This window comes from Pongo pygmaeus, chromosome 19 (assembly GCF_028885625.2).
Source record: "Pongo pygmaeus isolate AG05252 chromosome 19, NHGRI_mPonPyg2-v2.0_pri, whole genome shotgun sequence".
In the NCBI taxonomy this organism is placed as follows: domain Eukaryota; kingdom Metazoa; phylum Chordata; class Mammalia; order Primates; family Hominidae; genus Pongo; species Pongo pygmaeus.
This window is the reverse complement of record NC_072392.2, coordinates 31,477,731-31,492,106: the sequence shown is the minus strand read 5'-3', so window position 1 is coordinate 31,492,106 and position 14,376 is coordinate 31,477,731.

Below are 14,376 nucleotides of genomic sequence, written 5' to 3'. Positions count from 1 at the left end.
CCATTCTCCTACTTTGATAAATATACTGCCATAATAACCCACAAGGTCAAAGTCGAGTGTAGAAATCTCTGATTCCTTGGTGCCCTGCAAGCTAATGTGGTAGTAAAGGGAGAGCTGATCCTGAGCCCCAGGCTAAACTTTTTTCCATCTAATTCCATTTATTTCCATTAAGATTGCAGCAATTTGGCCGGGTGCGGTGGGTCATGTCTGTAATCCCAGCACTTTGGGAGGCTGAGTCAGACGGATCATCTGCGGTTGGGAGTTCGAGACCATCCTAACCAACGTGGTGAAACACCGTGTCTACTAAAGATACAAAATTAGCTGAATGAGGTGGCATATGCCTATAATGCCAGCTACTCAGGAGGCTGAGGCAGGAGAATCACTTGAACCCAGGAGGCGGAGGTTGTGGTGAGCCGAGATCGTGCCATTGCACTCCAGCCTGGGCAACAAAGAAAAACTCCATCTCCAAAAAACAAACAAACAAAAAGATTGCAGCAATTCACTCACATCTTCGGGCTCCACTTATAATTCTAGTTCTCTTGCTATCTTCACCACAACTGTGGTTCCTTCCTCTGCTAAGGTCTTGAACCCCTCAATGTCATTTATGAGGGTCGGAATCAACTTCTTCCAAACTCCTATTAATGCTGCTATTTTTACCTCCTCTGGTGAATCATGAATGTTCTTAGCGGCATCTATCATAGTGAGTCCTTTCCAGAAGGTTTCCAATTGACTTTGCCCAGATCCATCACAGGAATCATGACCTATGGCAGTAACAGCCTTATAAAATACATTTCTCAAATAATAAGACTTGAAAGTCAAAATGATGCCTCAATCCACGGACGACAGAATAGATGGTGTGTTGGCAGGCATGAAACCAGCATGTGTTTCCCTGTACATCTCCATTAGAGCTCTTTAGTCACCAGGCACATTGTCAAAGAGCTGAAGTATTTGAAATGAATCTTTTTTTCTGAGCTGTAGGTCTCAACAGTGGGGTTAAAATACTCAGTAACCCATGCACTAAGCAGCTCTGATATCATCCAAGTGTTGTTGTTAAATTTTTAGAGTACGGTTAGAGTAGATTAAGCATAGTTCTTGAGAGGTGCCCTAGGATTTATGGAATAGCAAATGAGCATTGGCTTGTAATAAGAAAGTCAGCTTGTCCTTTAAATCTTTTTTTTTTCTTGATATAAGGTCTCACTCCATTACCCAGGCTGGATTGCAGTGGCATGATCTTGGCCCACTCCATACTTGACCTCCTTGGCCCCACAATCCTCCCACCTCAGCCTCCTGAGTAGCTGGCACTAGTAGCATGCACCACCATACATGGCGTATTTTTATTTATTTATTTATTTATTAATTTTTGTTAGAGACAGGGTTTCACCATATTGCCCAGGCTGGTCTCAAGCTCCTAAGCGCAAGCCATTCTCCCACTTCAGCCTCACAGAGTGCTGAGATTACGGGCGTGATCCACCCAGTCTGTCCTCTAAATTCGTGTTATGGAGACTCATTTTCATGGTTAAAATGTCCTGAATTGACTGTGGCCTGTTGAGAGGTGGGATGGAGGAAACTACTTATGGAAAATGAAGAAGAAAGGGAAGCACACCAGAAGCAAGAAAGTGTCATCAATTTTTACATCAAGGACTCCATGATAAAGAGAAAGTACAGGTGGCCTGTTATCATGGGTGACCATTGGACTGTGGACTGCAACTGCATCTACCAGGTTCTTCTGGATAGTCCCATTTTTAAATTTTTGACCTGATATTCATGAACATAGTGCTACTGGTCAGACCTTTGTCCAGGTTTAAGCTTCAGAACATAATGCCTTCATGCAGTGGGAGGCCCGGTTAGGGTTATGATTCTGCCCTAGGGCATCTGCCCCTTCTGACCTGGAGGTAAACTTGGCATCTACCACTTACCTCCACACTTGAACAGGCAAGGATGGGCTGAGCACAGAGGCTCACATCTGTAACTCCAGCACTTTGGGGGGCCAAGGCAGGAGGATCACTTATGGCCAGGAGTTCAAGACCAGCCTGGGCAATATAGTGAGACCTCTTATCTGTAAAAACAAACAAACAAAACTGAGGATGGGTGGGTGACAGGGAACAGTTCAACATGGGAAACCATTAATCTGAGAGCTGGAAGGACCCTTAGACCAGCCCCCCCATTAACAGAGGAGACTCTGCCCTGAGATTATAGCCTAAGGTAATGCATTGAGCTTTTCTAGAGATTTGAAAATAATCAATCTTAAACCCCCAAGCATACTGCTACTGTTTGCTATTGAATAATGTTTTCTAGTCTGGGTGTGGTGGCTCCTGCCTGTAATCCCAACACTTTAGAATGTTGAGGCAAGTGGATCACCTGAGGTCAGGAGTTCGAGACCAGCCTGGCCAACATGGTGAATCCCCGTCTCTACAAAAATACAAAAAATTAGCAGGCCAACCTGTTGCGCGCTGGTAATCCAAGCTGCTTGGGAGGGTGACACAGGAGAATCCTTTGATCCTGGGAGGCATAGGTTACGGTGAGCTGAGATCACACCATCACACTCCAGCCTGGGCTGCAAGAGTCAAATTTCATCTCAAAAATAATGATAATAATAATGTTTTCTACAAGCAAGGAGTTACTTTGTACTGTGAACTAGTGTGAAATGATCCGCCATGTGTAAGCTTTTGGATTGATGACAGTTATTTCTAGATCACAGAGGTGGGAATGCTTGTTGATCATCTTCTATGTTGTTTGTTATATTGATTGATTTTTTTAAATTAGCATTTTTATAACAATAAGGTCATAAAAATAAGTAATTAAAATAAAGTAAAGTAACCTAAAAAGGTCAAGCGTGGTGGCTCACACCTGTAATCCCAGCACTTTGGCAGGCCGAGGTGGGTGGATCCCTTGAGGTCAGGAGTTCAGGACCAGCCTGGCCAACGTGGTGAAACCCCATCTCTACTGAAAATACAAAAATTAGTCAGGTGTGGTGGCAGGCACCTGTAATCCCAGCTACTCGGGAGGTTGAGGCAGGAGAATCGCTTGAACCCAGGAGAAGGTGCTTGCAGTGAGCTGAGATTGTGCCATTGCACTCCAGCCTGGGTGACAAGAGCTAAACTCTGTCTCAAAACAAAACAAAATGAAAATCTAAATGTAATTGAGTTGAATATTTACACTTTTAATCGACATTTCAAATTAGATTCTAATTCCATTTAAAAAAGCATGTTATAGAAGTAAATGTACTCAATTATATTAACTCTGTGGTTTCATTTAAGCAATTTGTTTTATGAAGGGACACAAATCCAACCAGATTTTAACAGTGTATAAATATGTGTTTATTAATTTAATTACAATGACAATACTCTCAACTCCCCATTTGAATAAAGGAGAGCATCTGATCTGTGTTCTGGGACAGTGTGCACTATAGGTGTGTGGAAATACCGATGCCCTCAGCTGTGTGGCAGGCTCAGGGGGACCTGGAGTGCAGGAGCCCCTGGGCCATTCACCTCTGGCCACAAAAGTCATTGTTCATTTACCCCCACCTGCTATAGAAATACTATTTTCAGTGGTTGTTATGATGCAAAAGAAAAGAAGCAGGGAGATTTATTAAACGTTTACATAAAAGATATGTTGGTAAATAAAGTCTACTTTCTTCTGGCTTGACTAAAAATCTATACTAGTATTTATGCCTTTTGGAAATTAGAGATGCCAATTTAAATATTATGAAGCAAAGCAACTGAGTATTAGGTAAGACAGCCAAGTACAACTGCAGAATTGTAGAGGTTATGGGTTACATGTATAAGAATATTTCATAGCAATAATCTTTTAGAACTCTGTGAAGACACTCCACAGTGAAGCAGAAATTAGAACAGAATTAATAATACTGTGTATGCTCTCAGTCCACCAATTTATCAAAACTAGTTTCATGATTCAGGAGGGTGTCTGCTCTTTTGCAATTGGAAGAAAAGAAAGAATATTTTATTTTTTGACTCTTTAGATTTTCTTCACTAACACTATTTCCAAGGCTAAGTAAGGGGGTTGCAAGTAACACCAAGAGAAAAAACCAGTCTTGAGCAGCTTTTTAAAAATGGTCTTTAAATATGGAAAATGAAGCCAGGTGTGGTGGCTCACTCTTGTGATCCCAGCACTTTGGGAGCCTGAGGTGGGAGGATTGCTTGAGGCCAAATGTTTGAGACCAGCCTGGGCAGCATAGCAAGATCCCCACCATTGCAAAAAATAATAATTTTTTAAAAAATTAGCTGGATGTGGTGGTGCATGCCTTAGAGTCCCAGTTACTTGGGAGGCTGAGGTAGGAGGAGCTCTTGTTCCCAGGAGTTCAAGTCTGAAGTAAGCTGTGATTGCACCACTGGCCTCAAGCCTGGGCAACAAAGTGAGACCTCTCTCTTTCTCTCTCTCTCTCTCTCTAAATATACATATATATATATATATATATATATATATATATATAAACACACATATGGAAAAGGGAAGGGCCAAGAATATCAAAGACATTGAAGAAGAGGAAAGATTTGTCCTGCCAAATATCAGAACTTTTATAAAGCTACAGCAATTAAGACAGGGTGGTCCTCACTGATAAACTGACTAATGAAACAGAATAGAGAGCTCCTAGGCAAATCTACATAAATTTAATCTTCGATATGTGATGTAGGTGACATGGCAGATCAGCAAGGAAAGAAAGGACTTTTCAATAAATAGAATAGAAAAATAATGGTTATTGATATAAGAAACAAAGTGAAATTATATTCCTACTTCACTCTATATACAAACATTAAATTCCAAATGGACAAAGACTTACATGTCAGAAACAAAACTTTAAAACTTTTAGTAGAAAATGTAAGTGAATGAGACACAAAAAGCCCCTTAACCATTAAAAAAGATTAGACATTTTGACTATCACAAAATTAAGAATTTTTTACATCAAAAAGTGGAAAGATAGGCTGGGCACCATGTCTCAAGCCTGTAATCCCAACAGTACATCACCTGAGGTCAGGAGTTTGAGACCAGGCTGGCCAACATGGTGAAACCCCATCTCTACTAAAAATACAAGAAATTAGACTGGCATTAGTGGCAGACACCTGTAATCCCAGCTACTTGGGAAGCTGAGGCACGAGAATGGTCTGAACCCGGGAGATGGAGGTTGCAGTGAGCCACTGCACTCCAGCCTGAATGACAGAGTGAGACTCTGTCTCAAAAACAAAAAATAGAAATTAAAAAATAAAAGTAAAAAAGTCAAAAGATAAACTATAAATTATAGAAGATATTTGCAGTACCTATAAGCTACAAAAATTAATATCATATCAACTAAGTATAAGGAGCTCCTGTGAATTAATTTTAAAAATAGTAACCCAACACAAAATTGGGAAAAGACATTAATACGGATTTCACGAAAGAGAAAGCCTGCAAAACATAAAAATTTTCTCAACCTCATTAGTAATCAGGGAAATGCACAAGATACTACCATCTATTCTCTCCAAAAATATTAAAAAGATTGACAATACCAAATGTATTAGTCCACATTCACACTGCTGATAAAGACATACCCGAGACAGGGAAGAAAAAGAGGCTTAATTGGATTAAGGGATCCACATGGCTGAGGAGGCCTCAGAGTTATGGCGGTGGATGAACAGCAATTCTTACATGGCAGTGGCAAGAGAATATGAGAAGGAGGAAAAAGAAGCAAAAGACAAAGCCACTAACCCATCAGATCTTGTGAGATTTATTCACTATCACAAGAATAGCATGGGGAAGACCAGCCCCAAAGATTCAACTACCTCTCTTGGTTCCCTCCCTGAACATATGGGAATCCTGATCAATACAACTCAAGTTGAGATGTGGGTAGGGGCATAGACAAACCATGTTATTCTGCTCCTGGCCCCTCCAAATCTGATGTCCTCACATTTCAAAACCAATCATGCCTTCCCAACAGTCCCCCAAAGTCTTAACTAATTTCAGCATTAACCCAAATGCCCGCTGTCCAAAGTCTCATCTGAGACAAGGCAAGTCTCTTCTGCTTATGACCCTGTAAAATCCAAATCAAGCTAGTTACTTCCTAGATACAATGGGGGTACAGGTAATTGAGTAAATACAGCTGTTCCAAATGGGAGTAATTGGCCAAAACAAAGGGGTTACAGGCCCCATGCAAGTCCAAAATCCAGCAAGGTAGTCCAATTTTAAAGCTCCAAAATGATCTCCTTTGACTCCATGTTTCACATCAAGGTCATGCTGATGCAAGACGTCAGCTCCCACAGCCTTGGGTAGTTCTGCCCCTGTGGTTTTAGAGGGTATAGCCCACCTCGTGGCTGTTTACACGGGCTGATGTTGAGTGTCCACAGCTTTTCCAGGCTCATGGTGCAAGCTGTAAGTCAATCTACCATTCTGGGGTCTGGAGGAGAGTGGCCCTCTCCTCACAGCTCCACTAGGAAGTGCCCCAGTAGGGACTCTGTGTAGGGGCTCTGACCCCACATTTCCCTTCTGCACAGCCCTAGCAGAGGTTCTCCATCAGAGCACCACCCCTGCAGCAAACTTCTGCTTGGATATCCAGGTGTTTTCAAACATCCTCTGAAATCTAGGTGGAGGTTTCCAAACCTCAATTCTTGACTTCTATGCATGTGCAGGCTGAACACAACTTGGAAGCTGCCAAGGCTTGGTGCTTGCACTCTCAAGGTCATGGCCTGAGTTCTATGTTGTCCCCTTTCAGCCATGGCTGGAGGGGCTGAAATGCAGAGAAACCAGGCCCTAGACTACACACAGCACAGTGAACCTGGCCCAGCCCAGAAATCCATTTTATCCTCCTAGGCCCCGGGCTTGTGATGGGAGGGGCTGCTGTGATGACCTATGACATGTCCTGTAGACATATTCCCCATTGTTTTTGGGATTCACATTCAGCTTCTTGTTACTTATGCAAATTTCTGCAGACAGCTTGGATTTATCCTCAGAAAATGGGATTTTCTTCTCTACCACATTGTCAGGCTGCAAATTTTCCAAAACTGTATGCTCTGCTTCCTTTATAAAACTGAAGACCTTTAACATCACCCAAGTCACCTCTTGAATGCTTTACTGCTTAGAAATTTCTTCCAGCAGATACCCTAAATTATCACTCTCAAGTTCAAAGTTCCACAAATCTCTAGGACAGGGGCAAAATGCTGCCATTCTCTTTGCTAAAACGAGAGTTACATTTGCTCCAGTTCACTACAAGTTCCTCATCTCCATCTGAGACCACCTCAGCCTGGACCTTATTGTTCAAAACACTATCAGCATTTTTGTCAAAGTCATTCAGCAAGTCTCTAGGAGGTTCCAAATTTTCCCACCTTTTCCAGTGTCCTTCTGAGCCCTCCAAACTATTCCAACCTCTGCATGTTGCCAAGTTTCAAAGTCGCTTGCACATTTTTGGGTATCTTTTCAGGAGCACCCCACACCACTGGCATCAATTTACTGTGTTAGTCTGTTTTCACACTGCTGATAAAGACACTCAATTCTGAGAAGAAAAAGAGGTGTAAAGAAAAAGAACTGTAATTGGATTTACAGTCCCACATGGTGGGGGAGGCCTCTGAGTCATGGCAGGAGGTAAAAGGGACTTCTTACATGGCAGCAGCAAGAGAAAATGAGGAGGAAGCCAAAGCAGAATCCCCTGATAAACCCATCAGATCTCATAAGGCTTATTCACTATCATGAGAATAGCACAGGAAAGACTGGCCTCTGTGATTCAGTTACCTCACCCTGGTTCCCTCCCATAACATGTGGGAATTCTGGGAGATAGAATTCAAGCTGAGATTTGGGTGTGGACACAGCCAGACCATATCACCAAATATGGAGAGACTGAATCAACAAGATCATCTCAAACTAATACAGGAGGTGAGAGTTTAAATTAGAACAACCACTTTGGAAAGCAATTTGGATTATCTTATAAATTTGAGCATTCTCATATGTTATGACAAAGTAATTCCTCTACCATAGGCCCTGGAGAAACTCTTGACAATATGTACCAGAAGTAGTTAAAAAAAAATGCTCATGTAATGCCATTCATAACAGCAAATATCTGCAAATAAGCCAAATGTTCATTAATAGGAGAATGGGTAAATTAATAGGAGAATGGGTAAATAAATTATACCCTTAAAAACTAAATAATATGTCATTTAGGGTAATCATATGTATGCAATAAAACAATGTTTTCTTTAAAGGAAGAGAATCCTAAACATAAATTCAGGGTAGTAGTTACCCTCGGGCTGAAGGGTGAAAATCAGGAAAAAGGACAGAGGAGGAGCAGATGTTAGGGTCAGAACCCTAGTTCTTTGGTTGTGTTGTGGGTTCACAAATGATTACCATATTGTTCAAATACATTTACACAGAGGCCCAGGCACAGACAAGGATGAAATAGGAGCCAAGGTGTGCTATGAGCCAAGGATTATGATTAATCCAATTTTGTGCACTTTAAGCCATTTGAAAAACAGAAAAGCAAAACAACAAAATAATTTTTAAGAAATTGAATATAGGGTGCTATGCTCTGAATGTGTCCCCCTAAAATTAATCACCAATGTCATAGGATTAGGAAGGAGGGCTTTTAGGTAGTGATTCAGTCATGAAGGGAGAGTCTTCACGAATGAGTTTAGGATCCTTACACAAGGACTGGAGGGAGTGGGCTTCCCCTGTTTTGCCCTTCCACCTTCTGCCATGTGAGGACACGGTGCATCTCCTCCTGAAGACACAGTGCACAAGATACCATCTTGGATGCAGAGACCAGGCCCTCACCAGACACCAGTCCTGCTGGCACCCTGATCTTGGACTTCTAGCCTATGGAACTGTGAGAAATACATTTCTGTTCTTCAGAAATTACCCAGCCTAGTGTATTTTCTTATATAGTAGCACAAACTCATTAAGGCATAATGCCTCTTATCATTTTCTTCTACCATTTTCTTTGTTGCCTCTTTAGCACTGGGTCATTTTATATTTGATCCTTCATAATATCTCTTACTTTTGGTTTTTCACATTTCTGTTCCAAGTGTATTCTTAGATATATATTTTCCACGATTAGTATCCAGGTCAGAAAGTCCAGAATATGTTCTTTTAAGGGTTCCATTTCTGCAACAATAAAGTATTAATGCCTCCTGTAAACTAGGTATTTCCTTTCCAATTGTAACTGCCATCTGGAAGCAAAGTAGAATTACAGTCCATGAGTGTGGAGGTGATTTTTCAAGTATCTAGAGTATGGTTAAATGCTGGTTTTTAATGACACAGATACATTGATTGCTTGGCACACTAGGGTATCAGTTGCTAGTTATCTCTGTATTTATCCATATTGTTACAGAGGGAAAGTACAGACCGTGAAGTTGGACCAGCTGTCATACCCACAACATTTGGGGAGCTTTGATTTTTTTTTAACCTTTAGCTGCTTAACTGTAACACGTAGCAGCTCAGGTGAAAAGCATCTTTATTGTGGGGACTTTCCCTTAGTGCTCTGTGGCACAAAAGTGCAGACCTATGTAGAAGCATTTAAGTATTTTGTGCATCAACAGGAAAATTAAAGGAACAAATTCTTATTGTATCCTTTAGTCCCTGAAGACAAAACCACAGTGACAGTAACTGGGTCATGGCATTGTATTCAGAGAGGGTCAGCCTTGGTCTTTGAGAGAGAAACCCCTTTACCCCACCATCAAGACTCACTGAGCAGATGGGAAAGTTCAGGTGGAACATGCAGTGAATAGCAAACATGGTGACAGGGGCTCACTGCCATGCACTGCCATGCCTGCCATGGTCAGCAGACCTGTCTTCTACTTGACAACAGGCAAGTGAGAAACATTTTCTTGGAGATTTTCTTGATTCTTCCCAGTTGTGGCAGGATGGACTGACTTAGAGGAGCTCAGGAAGGTTGCTAAACAACACAGAATTGTACTCCTCATCACGCCTATGTTAGAGCAGCAGGTCCTTGAAGCCTCAGCCACTCCTGGACACAGCATAATGCCCCTAATGATTTGAAATTTGGCTGCTAATCCCTGTATCCAGGGACAAAAAGAGACATAAACAACAAAAAGTTATAAAATAAGTGTGCCTAACATCTGCTTATTGTGGGAGGTAGGGATTTAAGATATAAGAATTTAGCTGCATGTGGAAGCTCACACCTGTAATCTCAGCACATTGGGAGGCCAACGCAGGAGGACGGCTTGAGCCCAGGTGTTTGACATGAGCCAGGCAACATAGTAAGTCCCCATTCGTACAAAAATATTTTTGAAGAAAAGTAGTTGAGTGTGCGGGCACATACCTGTAGTCCCAGGTACGTGGGACGCTGAGGCAAGAAAATTGCTTAAGCCTGGGAGATTGAGGCTGTAGTGAGCTATGATCACAACAATGCACGCCAGCCTGTGAGTCCGGAGACCCGAAACGGCACCCTCAAGCAGGGTCCACCTCCACCCTCAAGCAGGGTCCACCTCCACCAGTAGAAATCGGCTCAAGGAGGTCCTGAGGACAGGACTCCCGGGGTCTTGCCCTGGGGGGCCGGAAGCCCCCACTCCCACAATGCCCCCTACTACATCCCCGCTCCAGCCACCACCGCGACTGCCACAGAAACCCCCGTCCACGCATCACAGAACCTGTTTAAAAGGGCCGCAGCCAGACCTTGAAGAGCAAACCAGGCGTTGCCCTGGGAAATGCGCATGCGCGAGGCGCGAGCCCATTATCCTGTCACAGTTACTCCAACGGTTGGCTGAGGACGACTCCCTGAACCTTATCAAAGCAGGAGCCCTTCGTGGCAGTGAGTTGGTGTTGAGGCTCCAGCCTGACCAATCCTGTGGGTCGACAAAACAGTTTCAGGACACCAGAATACACGGAGAGTCGACCACGATGCAGAAAGAGCAGAGGGAGTCCAGGGAAAACAGCTCAGCCTCACAGCCTCAGGCCTGCACGGACAGTGTTCAGGTGAGTGCCCCCAAAACAGCTGCCCCCCGCGATGTCGAGGACAGGTCAGCCTATGTGCCTGTGGGCTGCACTCCATCCTAGGGTCGTACTCCTGAAGAGCAGAACCCCGCAGCCTCAGGGATTGCCTGGGCGTGTGCGTTTCTCGGCCACTGCTCTATGTCTGTGGACCTGTGTCTCCCACTCTCTCTTCTATGTCTCTCACTCTCTGTCTGTGTCTCTTGCTTTCTCTGTCTCTGTGTGTGTGCCCGTGTGTGTGTGTGTGTGTGTGTGTGTGTGTTGGGAACAATGTGCCCAGTGAGCTACGAAGAGGTTTCTTGCATGTCAGCGTGTCTTCATGCAGCCTCTTTCTGCATTTCTGCTTGGCTCATGTTGTCAGTTGTCCATCGTTTCCGGGGCGGTTCCACATTGGTTTCTGAAGGCCTCGACGATGTGAGGAGATGCGTCTTCCACAAAGACATTGAAATTTCATACCGATCCTGAGCTACCTCTTTTCTACGATCAACATGACCACACTATAGGAAAACAACAACAACAACAAAAGCCTCACTGGAGCTACTTGTCTTGCAGGAGGGGAGCAGACCGACTTGAAAGGAGACAGTGCTATCTCCTTGTGGCTCTTCTCTGAGAAAAGAAGCCCCACACCGAAATCTTACAGAAGTTGAGAACGAGACATGGCAGGATTCCGGTCAACGGAATCCTGGCCTCTAAGGACAAGTAACCCCTTTGGCACTCCTCCCCTTATGCGCGTGGCGGTGGTTTCCAGGTGTTCTTTGTCTTTCCCGGGGATTGATGGAAAGGTCACCTTTACCCCCCTTCCAAGGGGCACATGCGTGGACACCATTGTTGGTTTCGCCATCGCACCATATGCCCCGGTGACACACATTCACACCATCTGCTCTGGGATACACTAGTGCCACGCGTGATCGCATTGTCTCCACCTCGGATTCGCCCCGTCCCTGTTTGAACCTGTCCTGAAAGCGGTGTCGGCTTGCAGGAGCACCAGGGCTTTTAGAAGTGGGGCACGCCACTGCTCTTTCAAAGGAGGAGGGAGGCAGAGGGATCACGGTTCAGTGAACTTTCAGCTGACGCCATGCCTTGAGGGCCATGGGATCATTCTGTGATGCAGGGAGGCCCTGTCTGCCTCACCAGATATGCTGAGCCCATTCTTTCTCACACGGAGGGGTCCAAACTCGGATCTGAAGAGGAGTTCTCAGAACCCAGCAGCCGCCCTGAAGCTCCCCTTCCATCGGTGGAAGTCGGCTCAAGGAGTACCTGAAGAAGGGACTCCTTGGGGCTTGGCCCTGGGACATCCGCGGCCCCCTCTCCAACGCCTCCCGAAACTGGACCCCGGATCCAGCCCCAGCCACAGCTGCAGCAGGAGCCCGCCTGCCGACGCGCAGCTGCCATTATTTAAAGGGGAGGCAGCCTGACTGCCAGTAGCTGAGCGCGAGTCGGCCCAGGCAGTGCGCATGCGCGAGGCGCGAGCCGCTTCTCCCGTCACAGTGCTTCCCACGGTTGTCTTAGAAACCAGTCCCTGAGGCTTGGCAAAGCAGGAGCCCTCCGTGGCAGTGCTTGGGTGTCGGGGCTCTGAGGCTCCGGCCTGACTTCTCTACGGGGTCGACGGGAACGTCTCCCGATGGCAGGAGTCGCAAAGGGCCGACCAGGATGAGGAAACCCCAGGCAGAGTCCGTGGGAAGCAGCACGGCATCTCAGCCTCAGGCCTGCCCTGACGGTGTTGTGGTGAGTCTCCCCAAAAGTCCTGCCGCCGTGATCTCGAGGACAGGTCGGCCTGCGTGACCCTGGGCTGCTCTCTCACCCGAGGGTCGTTCTGGTCGAGAGCAGAATCACGCAGCCTCAGGGGTTGCCTGCGGGTGTGTGTTTCAATGGCTCTGCTCTAGGACTCTGTGTGAGTGTCTGTGTGTGTGTGTGTCTGTGTGTGTGTGTCTGTGTGTGTGTGTGTCGTTTGTGTGTGTGTCTCCCATTCTTTCTTCTCTCTGTGTCTCTCAGTCTCTGTGTGTTTCTTTCCCTCTCTCTGTCGGTTTGTGTGTGTGTGCGCCCGTGTGCGCGCGTGTCTTTGGCCGAAAGTACCCTGTGCGCCACAAACCGATTTCCACCATGTCGGCCTGTCTTTGGTGAGCCTCTTTGTGCGTCTCTGCCTGGGTCATGGAGCCGATTGTCAATCGTCTTCGCCGCCGCGGATCCGCTTTGGGTGTGTGAAGACCTGGTCCACGTGAGGAGATACGTCGGTCCCGGAGCAATGGAAATCTCATCCCCGTCCTGAGCGGCCTCTTTTCTGGGATCAAGATGAACACACTGCAGCCAAGGACAAGATCCCCACAGGAGCTCTGAGAAATGAAGCCACCCCACCATACAGTCTGGAAGAGGAAGCCGGGAATGGGAGATGGCAACTATCCCTGTCACTGGAACGCTGGCTTCTCTGGACAAGCCACGCTTTTGGGACCCCTCCCCTTATGCCCGTGGCGGTGGCACGGTTCTGTATCCTGCCTGGGCTCTGGGCTCTGGCCTCGGTTCTGTCCTCCCTCTTGCTCTGCCTCCCCTGTTTCTCAGGGGCCCGGATGCCTCTCGCTCTGGCCACATGTCTTCAACAAAGATGACTTCCCAGTCCGTCAGGGAGACACTTCCTGGGGATCCCTGTCATGATTCTTTCTCTCTCCAGACGTGTTTCTTCTTCATTGGTCAGGTCTCATGACCCTGAAGCTCTTGGCTTCCATACGTGTCTCAGACGGGGAAGCTTCCTTCTTCTCCACGATTCCCCTCATGGGTGGGTGGATTGCCTAGAATGAGTGCTAGGCGACCGTGACTGGCCTTGACTTCTAGGACAGGTGGTGTCGCGTTTCCTCTGCACTTCCTGTCTCATTCTGGAGGGACATCCTCTCCTCTGCTCCTGGGTGGACTGACTTCCTTGATGTTCGGGCCGAAACGAATGTCAGGGAACCAAAGGGACTAGGCTGGGGCTGGGGCTGGGGCTGGGTGCAGGGGAGGTTTCGTCGGGGCTACCAGGACGGTGGAGGGTTGGGGATGGGGCGAATTTTGCAGAAACCTCTTTGCTCCTCTGGTAGGCATTTGAAAACGCGGCTTGGGTCAGGCACAGGCACCCCCACCCCCGCGGTTCCCAGGCGTTCTTTGATTTTCCTCGGCATTGATGGAAAGTCCCTTGTTCCCCCCTTCCACCGGACCATGCCTCGACTCTACAGTTTGTTTCGCCGTCGCCCCGCCCCATATGCCTCCGGTGACACACGTTCACACCGTCTGCTGTGGGATCCGCCAGTGCCACGCGTGGTCACATGGTCTCCACCTCGGAATCGCCCCTGTTCCTGTTTGCACGTGTCCCGTAAGGCGCGGTCGGCTCTCCGGAGCCCCAGGGCTTTTAGAAGCGGGGCAGGCCACTGCTCTTTCAGAGGAGGAGGGAGGCAGAGGGCTGATGGATCAGTGAATTTTCAGCTGACA